This window comes from Nerophis lumbriciformis, linkage group LG24 (genome assembly GCF_033978685.3).
Source record: "Nerophis lumbriciformis linkage group LG24, RoL_Nlum_v2.1, whole genome shotgun sequence".
In the NCBI taxonomy this organism is placed as follows: domain Eukaryota; kingdom Metazoa; phylum Chordata; class Actinopteri; order Syngnathiformes; family Syngnathidae; genus Nerophis; species Nerophis lumbriciformis.
This window is the reverse complement of record NC_084571.2, coordinates 41,785,001-41,802,764: the sequence shown is the minus strand read 5'-3', so window position 1 is coordinate 41,802,764 and position 17,764 is coordinate 41,785,001. Positions and strand designations below refer to the sequence as shown.

The following is a 17,764-nucleotide window of genomic DNA, read 5'->3' as shown; positions in this document are numbered from 1 at the left end:
TTGACAACGCACAACAACAGCGTCTACCGTAAAGCAGTTGGTCAGCCGTAAACAGCAATGTTGTGACACTTTTAAACAGGACAATACTGCCATCTACTGTACATGCATATGTGACCCACCCATAATGTGTCACATTTTTGTGTTGATTTATTTATTTTATTTTGTGGTTTGAATTCGTTTTTGGAGCTGTCATTACACATTTATCAGTATTCACATTGGTCAGTAGGGGGCAGTAGGGCGTTTCTTCCCAATTGAATGCTATCACCTGCAGACCGGAAGTGTCTTGTCATTCTGATGAGCGCGACCAGTCTGTGAACAATTGAAACGTCCTGTGTGCTTTTTCCTCCTGTATAACAGGTTAGTTTTGGTGAATCAACTCACTGAATAATATCCATGTGATCTTTATAAGTTTAAGTACACATTCTGATGGTGGAGCCTAACTCTAAAGTGTTTGTGAGTTGTAGTTTGTATTTGTGAATGAATCCAGTGCACAGCTGCAGTCATCAATACAAAAAGGCGACGTGAGTGCGCAATGTTTATATAGGAACTTCTGATCCTAATTCAGACTCCCAAATTAGAGCTCCCGTTTTCTTATTGATTTTATAATGTATATTTGTATAATGTGTTTGTTCTGAAATAGTGACAGAGAATAGAACAAGGATGGACAATTCAACCCTTAACTCAACAATGAGTAGATGAGTGTTATGTGTGTGTATATGTGTAAATAAATGAACACTGAAATTCAAGTATTTATTTTATTATATATATATATATATATATATATATATATATATATATATATATATATATATATATATATATATATATATATATATATATATATATATATATATAAATATGTATGTGTGGGAAAAAAAATCACAAGACTATTTCATCTCTACAGGCCTGTTTCATGAGGGGTTCCCTCAATCATCAGGAGATTTTAATGGGAGCATTCACATACCATGGTTTATATAGGGCACAGAGTGTGTGGGTACAGGCTGGCGTAGGGGCGTGGTGATTGGCTCATGTGTTGCCTAGGAGGTGTTTCCGTCTGTGGCGGCATGCTGATACAATTTCGCTGCGCTTGTTGAGGGATGACAGGTCTGGACGGTATATAATAAACAGTTTCTCTTTCAAGCATAGGTTGCATCTTTTATTACCACTATTGTAAGGTGTGCTGGATACAATAGTGGTAATAAAAGATGCAAAAAATTCCCCTCATCTTTTTCCATTTTTCATACATTTTTGAAAAAGCTCCAGAGAGCCACTAGGGCGGCGCTAAAGAGCCGCATGTGGCTGTAGAGCCGCGGGGTTGTCGACCCCCCGAACTAGTGAGAGGGAATATGGTGAAAAAAAACTCAAAGCTGGTTATCAGCTCGACAGAAAACAATACAACGCTTTTTCTTAGCCAGCGAGCACTTAGCAGGATTATGTGAACCAGCTGTCGGTTTTTTGGGGGGGGCAACTCCTTTGTTTTCTGTTCTTTTGTTAACATTGAAGAACAGTTTTTAATTTGTAAATAGTCTAAGGGGATTATCAAAAACTTGGAAGTAACATTTTGCTGGTTGCTATCTGGTGTTATTGTCCTTTTACGCTCGAAATCTACGTACCGTTAATTGGAGTCGGTTGACTCTTTGCTGTGTAGTGCGCGTGCGCGTGAGTGACGATGACGTCATGCGCGCCTTCCTGCCGAAGGAGCGTGTGCGCGCGTGTGTGTGTGCGTGTGTGTGTGTGTGTGCGTGTGTCAGCCGCAGTCAGTCAGCCGCAGACCAGCAGGGCGAGCAGACGTGCCGCCGGACCCGAAAAAGCAAGCCCGCTGCGGGACACTTTTTGCACCTCCACCGCCCTTCTCCCCTCGCTGACTTCCCCCGGAGTGCGAGCACTTTTGTCCGGCTTCGCAGCGCCGCTCTTCCCCGCCGCTATGGATCGTCACGCGGCCAGGACCAGACAACACACGCCGCATCAAAAGTTCTGATCGTCCACAACAACTGGATCGTTGCAGAGAAGATTTTAGGGCATTTTTTGATTTTTTTTTTTTTTTTTTTCGTTTTTTGGAGTTTGTCTGCAAGCTGGTTGCTACATGTGAGCACTAACAATTTGCTGGTTGCTACATGTGAGCACTGACATTTTGCTGGTTGCTACATGTGAGCAGTGCCATGTTCTCTCTCATGGGGTAAGTTTTCTGCAAGTTGGCTAATATACATTCATTGCTGATGTGGGATCTGATGTTGTTATGGCTTGTGCCGCCCTTTGAGACACTTGTAATTAAGGGCTATAGAAATGAACTTTGATTGATTGATTGATTGATTGAACTATCAATTTTTTATTGATGGACTTTGAAGCATTTCATACTGTAAAAAAAATGAAAATAAAGGAATCAACTGAAAATAATAAACTCAATAAATAATATTAAATTATATACAATTTATATACACCTTTAACCTACTGTGGAGGGGGGGCGTGGTCCGCGGGCCTGCCGCGGAGTGGGGTGTGTAAGGAGCAGAGGTGGGTAGAGTAGCCAGAAATTGTACTCAAGTAAGAGTACTGTTACTTTAGAGATTTATTACTCAAGTAAAAGTAAGGAGTAGTCACCCAAATATTTACTTGAGTAAAAGTAAAAAGTATGTTGTGAAAAAACTACTCAAGTACTGAGTAACTCATGAGTAACATACACACACACACACACACACATATATATATATATATACATATATATATATATATACATTGATATATACAGTATATAATTTATATGTATTTATTTTGCTGTTTTTGTTTACATGTTGAAGGTGTTTTAATGAATATACATGCATGTTTAACATATAGATTCCTTTCTTTCATGAAGACAAGAATATAAGTTGGTGTATTACCTGATTCTGATGACTTGCATTGATTGTAATCAGACAGTAGTGATGATAACGTCCACGTTTTCAAATGGAGGAGAAGAAAAGTTCCTCCTTTCTGTCTAATACCACATGAAAGTGGTGGGTTTTTGGCATCTTATTTGTCCAGCTTCCATATTCGTTTTTTATACACTTTACAAGAAATATATTGGCGTCAAACTCCTTAGCTTGCTAGCTTGTTTGCGCTGGCTTTCGGAGACTCTTGTTTTGAAAGCGCAGGCGCGATGGAGCGGCACTTTTATTGTGAAGACAGGAACTGTGCAGTCAGTCTTTAGGCTTTTGACGGGATGTACGGTTGAAATAAAAAAGGGTCTTTTTTCCTTCACACTTTTGATTGATTGATTGGAACTTTTATTAGTAGATTGCACAGTACAGTACATATTCCGTACAATTGACCACTAAATGGTAACACCCGAATACGTTTTTCAACTTGTTTAAGTCAGGTCATGTGACCACCTGGCTCTGTTTGATTGGTCCAACGTCACCAGTGACTGCATCTGATTGGTGGAACAAAGTGAAATGTATAGTGTATTTGTTGAAACGCAGGCACTATGAAGGTGTGTCTGACAGACCAAAACAAACAAAGCGTGCATTAACAGATCGATAAAAATTAGTAGCGAGTAGCAAGCTGAATGTAGATAAAAGTAGCGGAGTAAAAGTAGCGTTCCTTCTCTATAAATATACTTAAGTAAAAGTAAAAGTATGTTGCATTAAAACTACTCTTAGAAGTACAACTTATCCCAAAAGTTACTCAAGTAGATGTAACGGAGTAAATGTAGCGCGTTACTACCCACCTCTGGTAAGGAGCACAGCTGGCAGGTTATTGGATTACCCAGCTGGGGCTGATCATCCAATCACCTGCCATGCTTATTAGCAGCAGCCGGGCCGAGACACAGTTGTTGGGAGTTGGAGTTACTGAGCGGACATTGAGAGACTGAAAAGTCACAGAGCAGAAACTGGAAAGTTGGGTGTGTTTTCCTAGCGTGTGTGTGCGCTGGCCAAATAAAAAGACATTGCTAACCCCAGACATCCGGACTATAGCGTGAAGCTTTGTCAGCGTCAGGAGAACCCACTAGGGAGAGAGACTTCCACACCTACAAAACAACAATTAATAGAATAATTTGTGCTAATGGGCAACACGGTGGAAGAGGGGTTAGTGCATCTGCCTCACAATACGAAGGTCCTGAGTAGTCTTGGGTTCAATCCCGGGCTCGGGATCTTTCTGTGTGGAGTTTGCATGTTCTCCCCGTGACTGCGTGGGTTCTACTCCGGCTTCCTCCCACCTCCAAAGACATGCACCTGGGGATAAGTTGATTGGCAACACTAAATGGTCCCTAGTGTGTGAATGTGAGTGTGAATGTTGTCTGTCTATCTGTGTTGGCCCTGCGATGAGGTGGCGACTTGTCAGTATTTACATATACCTACATGTATACAAACACATAGATGCATACATACTAGAGATGCGCGGTTTGCGGACACAACCGCGGAGTCCGCGGACAATCCGCGGGTCGGGCGGTTGAAATAAAAAAAAATTAGATTTTATCCGCGGGTCGGGTCGGGCGGTTGAAATAAAATTCAGATTCAGGAAAGGAATCAACTGAAAATAATAAACTCAATAAATAATATTAAATTATATACAATTTATATACACCTTTAACCTACTGTGGAGGGGGGCGTGGTCTGCGGGCCTGCCGCGGAGCGGTGTGTGTAAGGAGCACAGCTGGCAGGTTATTGGATTACCCAGCTGGGGCTGATCATCCAATCACCTGCCATGCTTACAATACGAAGGTCCTGAGTAGTCTTGGGTTCAATCCCGGGCTCGGGATCTTTCTGTGTGGAGTTTGCATGTTCTCCCCGTGACTGCGTGGGTTCTACTCCGGCTTCCTCCCACCTCCAAAGACATGCACCTGGGGATAGGCCCCTCCCACCTCCAAAGACATGCACCTGGGGATAGGTTGATTGGCAACACTAAATGGTCCCTAGTGTGTGAATGTTGTCTGTCTATCTGTGTTGGCCCTGCGATGAGGTGGCGACTTGTCCAGGGTGTACCCCGCCTTCCGCCCGATTGTAGCTGAGATAGGCTCCAGCGCCCCCCGCGACCCCGAAGGGAATAAGCGGTAGAAAATGGATGGATGGATGGATGTGCATCTTTGTGTGTGTGTTCTTAATGGCTAACAGCGTTAAGCATTAGTAGCAACCATGCATCATATGCTGTCTTGTGAGGGAGGGGATGGGGGGGGGGTCCTTATTGTGCAGCCTGCTGTGCCCCCTCCCCACCCTCTGACCTCTCCGACGTTGTTCATCCGTCTCTCTAAAGAAGCCATTGTATTGAAAGGATGTATTAATAAGACAAAAGCCTCCATTATCAGCATCACTACTGGTTAAGTCTCCTGGGTCAGAGATGTCCTCCAGGGTGAACAATGGCAGTCTTAACACACTCCTGTGCACGCAGAGCCTCATTTCGTAAAAAAAACCCTACACTTTCCGTAGCAGTGAAGGTGTCGGCCAAATGACTTTGAGATAAGATGGAGGAACTGGTGTTTATTGCCTGAGATAAAAAAAAAAAGGCAATCCATCATCCACTCTCCTGCGGTCTGTCGGCTCATTGGCTGCCAATGGGAGGAAATAAAAGCAAAGTTGTCATCCAAGTCTGGGAGCGCTTGAAGGCATCAGTAAGACAACACACGGGTGATAAGATCACACCACAAGTGTTGAGGAGGAAAGCTTTTATCCAGCGCGGAGGGCTCTGTCAGCGAGTGCATTGAGGGCACACTTCCTCCAGTTTGTTTGACTTCTTCTGGATCTTGGGCAATCCCAGCTTGATGTGTCGAGAGTAGGGCTGCAGCTAACGATTATTTTTCTATCGATTAATCTATAGATTATTTTTTTCGATTAATCGGTTAATCTATAGATTATTTTTTTCGATTAATCTATAGATTATTTTTCCTTTTACCGATTATTTTTTTTATTTAAAATGAAGAGGAAAAAATAAATGTAGGCCAGTTTTTTCAAAAGGCATGGCTTTTATTTACAAAAAAAAAAGTATGGCCACTCAGTCAACATTGACAACAACATGACAAAATATTCTGTAACAATGTAAACATTTAAAACTTTTAACATTTAACAAAATTAAAAGTAGCTTATTTGCTTTTTAATGTGCAAATATAAAAGTAAACATCCAGTGCAAATCTTAATATTCTGGAATAGTATAAGCATTTAAAAAGTAAAAGTATTGCTTATTTTGCTTTAAAATGTGCAAAAATAAAGATAAACATCCAATACAAAAAAGTGCAAAACGGAAATATTCTGTAACAAGTGTAAACATTTCAACAAAAGTAAAAGTATTGCTTATTTGCTAAAATGTGCAAAAATAAAGCTAAACATCCAATACAAAAAAGTGTACAGTGTAAACATTTCAACAAAAGTAAAAGTATTGCTTATTTTGCTTAATAACACAACAATGATAGTATGATTAAAGTGAAAGTTAATTGTTGGTTTGTACATAGTATATGTAACTGTTAATGTTGTAAAAGGTATTTGCACAACTAATTAACGTTAGCGTTTGTGACACGTCTTGTGCCGTGGGGTTCTTTCAGGACCGACAGACTGAACGCCAGACGGCTTTGCCAGGTTTACAATCTTTTAATTTTACACAAAGTCTTTTCTCTTCCAACTCTTTTCTCTTTCTTTCCTCGCTTTTCAGCTCCTCTTCCTCGCTCGCTCGTCGTCCCCTGTCTCTTGCGGCGTCGCTCCCGGCGCGCCCCGCCTCGCCGCTCGCTCGCCCCCGCCGCCTCTCCACAGCGTTAAAGAGGAGCGCGTCTTTGTAAACACTGAACAGGCACGCCAAACGCGCCTCTCAGAGCAAACGGTGCTTTAGTTTATGAATTTACAACGCAGATACAAATGACACATTCATGTTTTTGTGTAATAATGACAACGTATACGCACGCGGACGAATGACTTGTTGATGGTGATGGCAAGAACGCTGTCGGGGGTTTTCTTTTCAAATGTTCGTTCATAGCCGTTGTGCTGCTATGATAGGCCATTTCCGCTCGACACAGTGTGCATACAACAACATTATTAGGCCGTTTATTGAAATACTCCCACACTTTTGACGACTTTTGGCCTGCTTTTTTCCCCTCGCTCGCATCGTCTGCTTTGCGCTCCGCCATGACAGTAGTGTGACGTAAATATGCGACGCGCCGACGCACAAAAACGGCGTCGACGTATTTACGTAACCGATGACGTCGACTACGTCGACGCGTCGTTTCAGCCTTAGTCGAGAGGCGGAGTCCGCGCGCGAAAACCTGGTCGGTCTCTTTGCCTTTTGGTGATGGCGAGGCTCATTCAAGCAGACGAAACACTGAGCGACTTCTTCTTTGTCCTTTTCCCTGCATTTTATTAAACTTCAACTCTAAAATTCCAGTCGTCACTCATTCAACCCCGTGTTTTTCAACCACTGTGCTGCGGCGTGAGATACAGTCTGGTGTGCCGTGGGAGATGATCTCATTTCACCTATTTGGATTAAAAATATTTTTTGCAAAGCAGTAATTATAGTCTGTTGTTGTTGAGTGTCGGTGCTGTCTGGGGCTCGGCAGAGTAACCCCCTACTTTACATTGAAGCTTTAGCAGTTAGCTTCTTTTCTCGCCCTGCTCAGTGTGTGTGTGTGTGTGTGTGTGTGTGTGTGTGTGTGTGTGTGTGTGTGTGTGTGTGTGTGTGTGTGTGTGTGTGTGTGTGTGTGTGTGTGTGTGTGTGTGTGTGTGTGTGTGTGTATACTATGCTAAGCCATTCCTATTCCTTTAGTCCTTCGGTAATGATGACTGTACTTGGAAGAAACCTAATTTACAGTATATATATATATATATATATATATATATATATATATATATATATATATATATACCTGTGTGTATATATGTATGTATGTATGTATGTATGTATGTATGTATGTATATATATATATATATATATATATATATATATATATATATATATATATATATATATATATTTATATATATATATTTATATATGTATGTGTGGGGAAAAAAATCACAAGACTATTTCATCTCTACAGGCCTGTTTCATGAGGGGGGGTACCCTCAATCATCAGGAGATTTTAATGGGAGCATTCGCATACCATGGTTTATATAGGGCACAGAGTGGGTGGGTACAGGCTGGCCTAGGGGCGTGGTGATTGGCTCATGTGTTACCTAGGAGGTGTTTCCGTCTATGGCGGCATGCTGTTACAATTTCGCTGCGCTTGTTGAGGGATGACAGGTCTGGACGGTAAATAATAAACAGTTTCTCTTTCAAGCATAGGTTGCATCTTTTATTACCACTATTGTAAGGTGTGCTGGATGCAAGAATTTGCCATGTTATTGAATATTCAACATTATTGTCTTTGAGGTCCCAAATGTGTTTGCTGAGTTCTGTGGTATTTCGCAGGTTTTTGTTCCTGAAAGAAGCCTTGTGATTGTTCCATCTGGTTTTGAATTCTCCCTCGGTTAATCCTACATATGTGTCGGAAGTGTTAATGTCCTTGCGTATTACCTTAGATTGGTAGACAACTGATGTTTGTAAGCACCCCCCGTTGAGAGGGCAATCAGGTTTCTTTCGACAGTTACAGCCTTTGTTGGTTTTGGAGTCGCTCTGTCTGGGGGCCGACGGCTCATTTGCAATTGTTTTGTTGTGGTTTGAGATGATTTGTCGTATATTGTTCATGCAGCTGTAGCTCAATTTAATGTTGTTCTTGTTGAATACTTTTCTTAGTATGTATATATTTTCTTGTATGTATATATATGTATATGTACAGTATATGTTAAGTGTGTTGAAAGACAAAGCTAACGTAGATCCGCGTTGATGTCCGTGTCTCCTCTACTTAACAGCCATAAAAAGATTCTCAAGTGAATTACACTACATATATCCAGTATAAAACGTTCATCTATTTTCACGTAAAAACCCTCATTTTAAAGTTGTGGCGACTTTTAATTTTGTAGTAGTAGCAACTTCCTTGCTCGTTCATGGAGTCCAGTCAACTTCCTTTCACTTAATGGAACTGAAGTGACATGGGGGCCACGTTGGCCACTTTAGGGCCCGTGCACGTTTATACTGGAATGTGATCATGATCAAATGTGACGTGTAATCTAAACAGTCAGCTGGGGGGAAAAAAACGGATTTAGAAAAGAAATCAAATGTGGTCCTCTTTGGCCTGCAGCCAAAACGTAGTCTAAAAACCATTGCTGGAGAACATGCATTACTTTTTGGCCTTGGACTTACCAGTACTACCGTATTTTCCGCACCATAAGGCGCCCTGAGTTATAAGCCGCGCCTTCAATGAACGGCATATTTCAAAACTTTGTCCACCTATAAGCCGCCCCGTGTTATAAGCCGCATCTAACTGCGCTAAAGGAATGTCAAAAAAACAGTCAGATAGGTCAGTCAAACTTTAATAATATATTAAAAACCAGCGTGATGTGGGCGCGCATGGAGTCGTATATCAACATGGACGGAGCTGCGTGAAAAAAGCCACCCGGCCTCTTCGCGTAAACTTAAACTTACCTTAACCACTCGCTCATCTTTTCTTCATCCATCCCTTCGAGTTAGCTTTTATGATGACGCCGGCTGGAAAGGTCTCTTTTGGCAAGGTCTTCCTTTTGAATATCACCATGGGTGGAAGTTTCTGGCCATTAGCATGGCAAGCTAGAACCACAGTGAAGGATGACTTCTCATTCCCTGTGGTGCGAATATTCACCGTACGTGCTCCCGTTGTATCCACAGTGCGGTTCACAGGAATATCAAAAGTCAGTGGAACCTCGTCCATGTTGATAATGTTCTCTGGCCGGATCTTTTTTTCAGCTATCTTGTTTTTACAATATGCACGGAAAGTAGCCAGCTTTTCTTGAAAGTCTTTAGGCAGTTGCTGTGAAATAGTAGTCCGTGTGCGGATGGAGAGATTGCGTCTTTTCATGAACCGGATCCCTGTCGCTTAGTAGGAGCCATTTTGTGGTCTTTACAGATGTAAACACACAAAGGAAATGAAACGTACGGTAATATCCGCGCGCTTCTTCTTCTTCTACGCGGGCGGGTGGTTGCTTACAGTAGAAGAAGAAGCGCTTCCTGTTCTATGGGGGCGGGTGCTTACCTTGGCGGTTGCTTGCGTAGAAGAAGAAGCGCTTCCTCTTCTACGGGGAAAAAAGATGGCGGCTGTTTACCGTAGTTGCGAGACCGAAACTTTATGAAAATGAATCTTAATATTTATCCATATATAAAGCGCACCGGGGTTATAAGGCGCACTGTCAGCTTTTGAGAAAATTTGTGGTTTTTAGGTGCGCCTTATAGTGCGGAAAATACGTTAAATAGATAAGGTGTAATCCATGGGTTTAATCAGTGTTTTTCAACCTTTTTTGAGCCAAGGCACATTTTTGCATTGAAAAAATGCAGAGGCACACCACCAGCAGAAAACATTAAAAAACTAGACTCAGTTGACAGTAAAAAGTTGTTGGATATGACTTTAAAGCATCACCAAGCATGCATGTACTGTCACCACCTGTCACATCACACCCTAACTTATTTGGACTTGTTGGCTGTTTTCCTGGGTGTAGTGTTTTACTTCTTGTCTTGCGCTCCTATTTTGGTGGATTTTTCTCTTTTTTTGGTATTTTCCTGTAGCAGTTTCATGTCTTCCTTTGAGCGATATTTCCCGCATCTACTTTGTTTTAGCAATGAAGAATATTTCACTTGTTTTTATCCTTCTTTGTGGGGACATTGTTGATTGTCATGTCATGTTGGGATGTACATTGTCTTTGCTCCACAGTAAGTCTTTGCTGTCGTCCGGCATTCTGTTTTTGTTTACTTTGTAGCCAGTTCAGTTTTAGTTTCATTCTGCATAGCCTTCCCTAAGATTCAATGCCTTTTCTTAGGGGCACTTACCTTTTGTTTATTTTTGGTTTAAGCATTAGACACCTTTTTACCTGCACGCTGCCTCCCGCTGTTCCCGACATCTACAAAGCAATTAGCTACCTGCTGCCACCTACTGATATGGAAGAGTATTACACGGTTACTCTGCCGAGCTCTAGACAGCACCGACACTCAACAACAACACATCATTTGCAGACTATAATTACTGCTTTGCAAACAATATTTTTTACCCAAATAGATCATCTCCCAAGGCACACCAGACTGTATCTCACGGCACAGTGGTTGAAAAACACTGCAGTATAGTATCCGCGTGTAAATGATACTAAGTCTTTAAATTGGTATTTATATTTTTCTTGTTTTTATCATTACCAAATAAAAACACGTTGGCCGTTGTTGGTATTATTTACAAACTCAGGGAGTAAGTATCTGGATACAGGATGCTTTGAGGGCAAAAACCAAATGATTGAAATGGAAAGCGATATTAGTTTCTGTTTGTTATTGTGCAATACCCTTTTTATTTCGTTAGACAACATATGTAACATTCGATACCACAAATGCAATATCAGCTGATTTACAAGAAAATAAATGTAAAACCGCATCAACATACATCAATTAATGATGCATCAATAATCGATTTTTAATGGAATCGTAGCTCCTGAATCCTAATCATAATGGAATCGTAAGGTGCCCAAAGATTCCCACCTCTTCTCCAAATGTTGTACCTTGTACAGGCACACATCCATTCTCCAGCTTTAGAAGACAATAATACTAAAGCAGTATCTTTTCAGGGAACACCCTTTAAATGAGCATTTGCAACCTTAAATATACATTTTGTGTTACTGTGTCCTTTACTGCTCGTTAACAATCTCCAACAAGTCCAAGTAGTTCAGTGACAGACCATTGCATCCCAGGTTCTCTATATGGTTAGTTGTTGGAGGTTTTATGCCTGGTCTTGGGACGAAAAGAAGTTCTCTAAGTTACCAAAGCCGAGTGTGGAGAGTACAGAAGCTTGGACTTCTGCTCCATGGTGGTCCTCTAGGAGCTGGAGAGCCTGAGGGCCCAAAACACAGAGCTCCCGCAGAGCCAGCCCAGGAAGCTACCTGTCATGTCTGTGTAATCATGTTTTGTTTTAAGTCATGTTTTGTTTAGTTATAGGACTCTTTAGTTTCTGTCTTTTCACTCCCTTGTCTTGTTTCCATGATTACCCCATTAGTTTCACCTGTTCCACGTTTGGACTCATTGTGCACTCTTGATTGTCACCATAGCAACCCATTAGTTTTCACCTGTCACGTCACGCACCTGTTTCACGTCTTGAGTCACGCACCTGTTTTCGTTGATCATGTCTGTAGTATTTGAGTTCAGTGTTTTTCAGTTTGTCTTTCTGACGACCTCACCACATTTATGCTCTGTCCATTCTTTCCATGTCCATTCCTCAAGCAACTATTTTTGTCCAAGCCAAGTAAGTTTTTGTTCCATGTTCATAGTCTTTTTGGTTTCATAGTTTGTTCTCCGCCATTGTGCGTGTTTTTTCGTTTGTACTTTTTTGCTATAGTCTTTTGGTTTCATAGTTTATTCTCTGCCACTGTGCGCGCTTTTCGTCTGTACTTTTTTTTGACATATTAATAAATCATGTACCTTCATTCCCGTCTCGCCCGAGCCAACTTTCCGTTGCATCCCGGAAAAGCAAACACCCAAGATCAAGTCATGACAGTAGGTCGTCAGCAAGACAAACTGAAAAACACTGAACTCAAATACTACAGACATGATCAACGAAAACAGGTGCGTGACTCAAGACGTGAAACAGGTGCGTGACGTGACAGGTGAAAACTAATGGGTTGCTATGGTGACAATCAAGAGTGCACAATGAGTCCAAACGTGGAACAGGTGAAACTAATGGGGTAATCATGGAAACAAGACAAGGGAGTGAAAAGACAGAAACTAAAGAGTCCTATAACTAAACAAAACATGACTTAAAACAAAACATGATTACACAGACATGACACTACCCAGCGTCCAGGAACTATTGTCAATCTTGGGGATTTCATTGAAGTACATAATCAGTCAATACGGTGTTTCCCTTATGTGGACTTGAGCAGAAAGCTTGAAAAATTTGCTCCAGAGTTCAGGGTGAGAGCGGAATGGTATCTCGATTGGAAATTTGAATAGACGTTTAGAGATAACAGGCAATCTCGATTCCGTAGCGTACAGGAACTATTGTCAATCTTGGGGATTTCATTGAAGTACATAATCAGTCAATACGGTGTTTCCCTTATGTGGATTTGAGTTGAAAGCTTGAAAAATTTGCTCCAGAGTTCAGGGTGAGAGTGGAATGGTATCTTGATTGGAAATTTGAATAGACGTTACGAGATAACAGGCAATCTCGATTCCGTAGCGTCCAGGAACTATTGTCAATCTTGGGGATTTCATTGAAGTACATAATCAGTCAATACGGTGTTTCCCTTATGTGGACTTGAGCTGAATGCTTGAAAAATTTGCTCCAGAGTTCAGGGTGAGAGCGGAATGGTATCTCGATTGGAAATTTGAATAGACGTTAAGAGATAACAGGCAATCTCGATTCCGTTTGTCCGTATGTCTCGCATGTATGGAAAAATGTACATTAATGAATCTTGGGAGTCTTTTGAAGTCTTTGAGCAACTGTCCCAGTTACTAGCTCTTATACAGTAGGGAAGACCTTGCCTGGGTTCGAGTGTTGTGGACATGGTAATCAGACCTGAGGTGGGGGATTAGCATGAGAATTGGCGTCGCATAAATCCGTCAAACAAATAAACAGTTGTTTAAGTGCATGCGTGGTTAAATAAATGACAATTGAACAGTGGGAACTGGATTTGCAAGGGACTTCCCTTCTGGTCACTCGGGGGATTCAATGTTGTAGGGATGGGGATCGCGTGGGCGGTGTCGATCGCCCCCCCCCGCCCCAGTAGGACGTTCAGGTTTCAGCCGAGGTCTGGGAGCGGTCCGCTAACAGGACGCAGTGAGGCGGCTTTTTCCTTTGAGACGGTGACTCCTCTTTTGTTGGAGACACACACCACTTTATCCAGCTGGACTGACAGAACCGCCGTCAGATCAGAAGAAGTCCACTGCCTGAGGCGTCTACCTCGTTCAGTGAAACCACCAGTGGGAAAAGAGGAAGAGGGGACAATGTGGATGTTTATAGAGTGGGGGTTCTTTTCTGGTAATGTTCTGCAGGCTGCCATATGTTTTCTGACACTTCTGGTCGGTTTGCCCCATCAGCCTTAAAACCTTGGGTGTGGCAGTCGGAGCAAAAAAACAAAAAAGCGTTCGCACAAGTCCCAACACACCACTGGCAGTAGAAGGGAGTGTCGCTCATGAGAGAAATAAACATGGCCTCTTTTTTTATGTAGACAGATCTCCCCCCTGCACCTTCTCCTCCCCTCATCTACAAGGTGTCTTAGTCAATGAAAAGTCCATTAGTCTCCTGTTACATTCCTTTTCCACTTGAGGGACTTGAACAAACTATGAGACCACCCCCCCCTCAACCCTTCTCCATCACAAACTTCAACACACCGTGACCAGGCGCCGACTCTTGTAGCGGCACGCCAGGATATCCTACGACTCCTGTCGCCTCTCATTCCACAAGTCCACCCCCAAAAGACGCCCAGTCTGGCATTTTATGCTCCGTCCGCAGGAGTATTTTTAAAAAACCCGTCTCAGGCCTCTTTCATCCTCTCCGTTTCGGGTCAGGAAAAACCAGTGTGAACTCCAAGGCTTCCCAAAACTGTGTTGTCAGCGTTTGTGTGTCGACGGGGAAAACCGACGTTTTGTTTGGCTGCTCTCCCTTCATATGACGCCACCGCTGTCTCAGTCCGTGAGCAGATTTGCTGTTTTTCTTTTGCAATATTTCAGAATAATATATCATTCTCCTCTTCCTTGATTGTTCCTTTTGCCAACATGACTTTCTTCTAACCTCTGATTGGCTGAAATGTCAAGTCATTCATGTTTATTTACCAGAAGTTATCTGAAACTATTGACTGTTCCATTGCAGTTTCAATACAACATAAAGGCCACTGGATAAGAACCCTTAATAATAATAATAATACCTGGGATTTATATAGCGCTTTTCTAAATACCCAAAGTCGCTTTACATGTGTGTAAGAGACACCTAGGGCAGGGTCAGTTTGAAAAGGCTAATGTGAAGAGGTGAGTTTTTAGGGTGGCTTTGAAGGTAGGGAGGGAGGGGGCATCTCTGATGTGCCTGGGGAGAGCGTTCCAGAGAGAGGGGGCAGCCACGGAGAAGGCCCTGTCGCCCCAGGTTCGGCGCCTGGTCTTGGGGACCTCAAGGAGGCCGGCCATCACTAGACCTGAGGGAACGGGACGGGACGTGTGGCTGGAGGAGGTCAGAGAGGTAGGGTGGTGCCAGGTTATGGAGTGCCTTGTAGGTGGTGAGGAGTATTTTAAAGGTGATTCTGTATTTGACAGGCAGCCAGTGGAGGTCATGAAGGACAGGTGTGATGTGCTCTCTGGAGCGGGTTCCGGTGAGCAGGCGGGCAGCAGAGTTCTGGACGTATTGCAGTTTGTTGAGGGTTTTGGAGGTGATGCCGTAGAGGATGCTGTTGCAGTAGTCTAGCCGGGATGAGATGAAGGCGTGGATGAGGGTTTCGGCAGCAGAGGATGTGAGGGAGGGCCGGAGACGGGCAATGTTTCTGAGGTGGAAGAATGCAGTTTTGGTGATGTGGTTTACGTGGGGGAGGAGTGAAAGGGTAGGGTCGAAAATTACACCTAGATTGCGGATGTGGGTGGAGGTAGTGACAAGGGAGCCGTCGATGTTTAATGAAAAGTCCTGAGTGGAGCGAGTGAGGGAGTCGGGGCCAATGATAATTATTTCAGATTTGTTGCAGTTGAGTTTTAGAAAGTTTTTTTGCATCCAGGTTTTTATGTCTGTGAGGCAGGTGGTGAGGGTGGAGTGGGTGGCTGTGGTGATGGTCGTGGTGGAAATGTATAGTTGTGTGTCGTCGGCATAGCAGTGAAATTGAAGGCCGTGGTGTCGGAGGATCTGACCGAGGGGTAGGAGGTAGATGGTGAAGAGTAGGGGGCCAAGTACTGAGCCCTGGGGGACGCCGTGGGTGACTGGGGCAGTGGAGGAGGTGCAGTTGTTGGTTGAGATGAATTGCTGACGGTCAGAGAGGTAGGATTTCATCCCGGAGAGAGCAGTGCCGGATAAACCAAGGGAGGAGTGGAGGCGTGTTAGCAGGATGGAGTGGTTGATGGTGTCGAAGGCAGAACTGAGGTCGAGGAGGATGAGGATGGAGAGGGAACCAGAGTCGGCGGAGAGGTGGATGTCATTGGTGACCTTGAGGAGGGCAGTTTCTGTGCTGTGGAGTGAGCGGAAGCCGGATTGGAACTTTTCGTATAGGTTATTGTGGTGAAGGTGGGATTTGATTTGGGAGGCAACTGCACGTTCGAGAATTTTAGAGAGGAAGGGGAGGTTGGAGATGGGCCTGTAGTTGTTGGGGGAGTTGGGGTCGAGACCGGGTTTCTTGAGAATGGGGGTGATGGCAGCCAGCTTGAGGGCAGGAGGGACAGAGCCAGTGGATAGGGAGGAGTTAATTATAGTGGTGATGAGAGGTGAGAGTGAGGGGAGGCAGGCTATGACTAAAGTGGATGGGATTGGGTCGAGGATGCAGGTGGAGGCTTTCATACCAGAAGTTATGGAGGATAGGTCAGTTGTGGTGATTTCAAAGAAGAAGTTGAGTGGGTGGTTGGAGAGTAAAGGGGGGGCATGATCAGAACCCTTGATTAAGTTCAATGGGACACATAAATAATGCAATTGTTGAGAGCGGAAGGGGTTGTTTTTCCTGTATTTTAAAGATTGTGGCTAAGATCAATTAAGTATTTATGAGCAAAAAGCATTATCTGTTAGAATTACAACACAGTGGGATACGAGTGCCCCAGCTTCATTCTTTAGCTTAGTTTTTCGAGATACAAGCTGTTTCTCGGCGAGGGATGTAACAATAAACGTTATTAATGATTAACCGTTGTGTTAGAATGACCATTTTAAATGTTGAGATAATCAAGATAAATCACCGGAATTTGACAAACTCACGGACCGACTATCGTTAACTTGCTAGCTGTCTTAAATTCTAACAGGATTACAAGACACGTAAATGTTCCTCATTACAGACTACATACCCCATCTAGACTTGTATTACTAACATTACAATTGGAAAAATTGAAAAAATTATATAACTTCTACTAAAAAAAACAGTATTTTGTGTCCATTTGATTTATTTGATTTGTTTAAAATAAAACTTGGTTGAAATATTTCAGTATGTGTATAAGTATCGTATTTTTCAGACTACACGGCGCACTTAAAATCCTTTCATTTTCTCAAAACCCGACGGTGCGCCTTATAACCCGGTGGGCCTAATGTACGGAATCATTTTGGTTCTGCTTACCGACCTTGAAGCTATTTTATTTGGTACATGGTGAAATGATAAGTGTGACCAGTAGATGGCAGTCACGCATAAGAGATATGTGTAGACTGCAATATGACTCAAGTAAACAACACCATGGAAAATATAGAACATTACACACGGCGCTTAAAAATCTATCAAAATGTTTTAGTAGGACTTTGGTAAGCTATGAAGCCACACCACTTGATGTGCTTCAACATAGGAGTATTATTATGGTGTGTGTATAAGGTAAGACATTATCTGCTGTTTTGTTTCACAATATTATGCAAAAGCAACTTTTCTTACCTTCTGGTACCTGCTGATCTGTATTTGGGATCTGAATACCTTGGGTGAATAATGTAAAGTCACTACACCGGTATGTTTTAGTGCTTTCATGGTGAGTTTATTGACAGATATAAGTAAGAACTTTACACTACTTTATATTAGAAATGGCAACAGTGGAGGATGAATGTCACATAACAAGAAGATAGAGAAAAAGAAGAAGA

At 42.6% G+C, this 17,764-nt stretch overlaps 1 protein-coding gene across 1 annotated transcript in view; it reads left to right on the top strand.

The window, feature by feature from the left end:
• Positions 1-1,809: 1,809 nt before the first annotated feature.
• Positions 1,810-17,764, top strand: part of s1pr2 (sphingosine-1-phosphate receptor 2) — a 59,596-nt gene continuing 43,641 nt past the window's right edge. The window contains exon 1 of the mRNA XM_061982284.1: positions 1,810-2,176. The gene's annotated coding sequence lies outside the window, so the exon portion shown is untranslated. The remainder of the gene's footprint in view (positions 2,177-17,764) is intronic.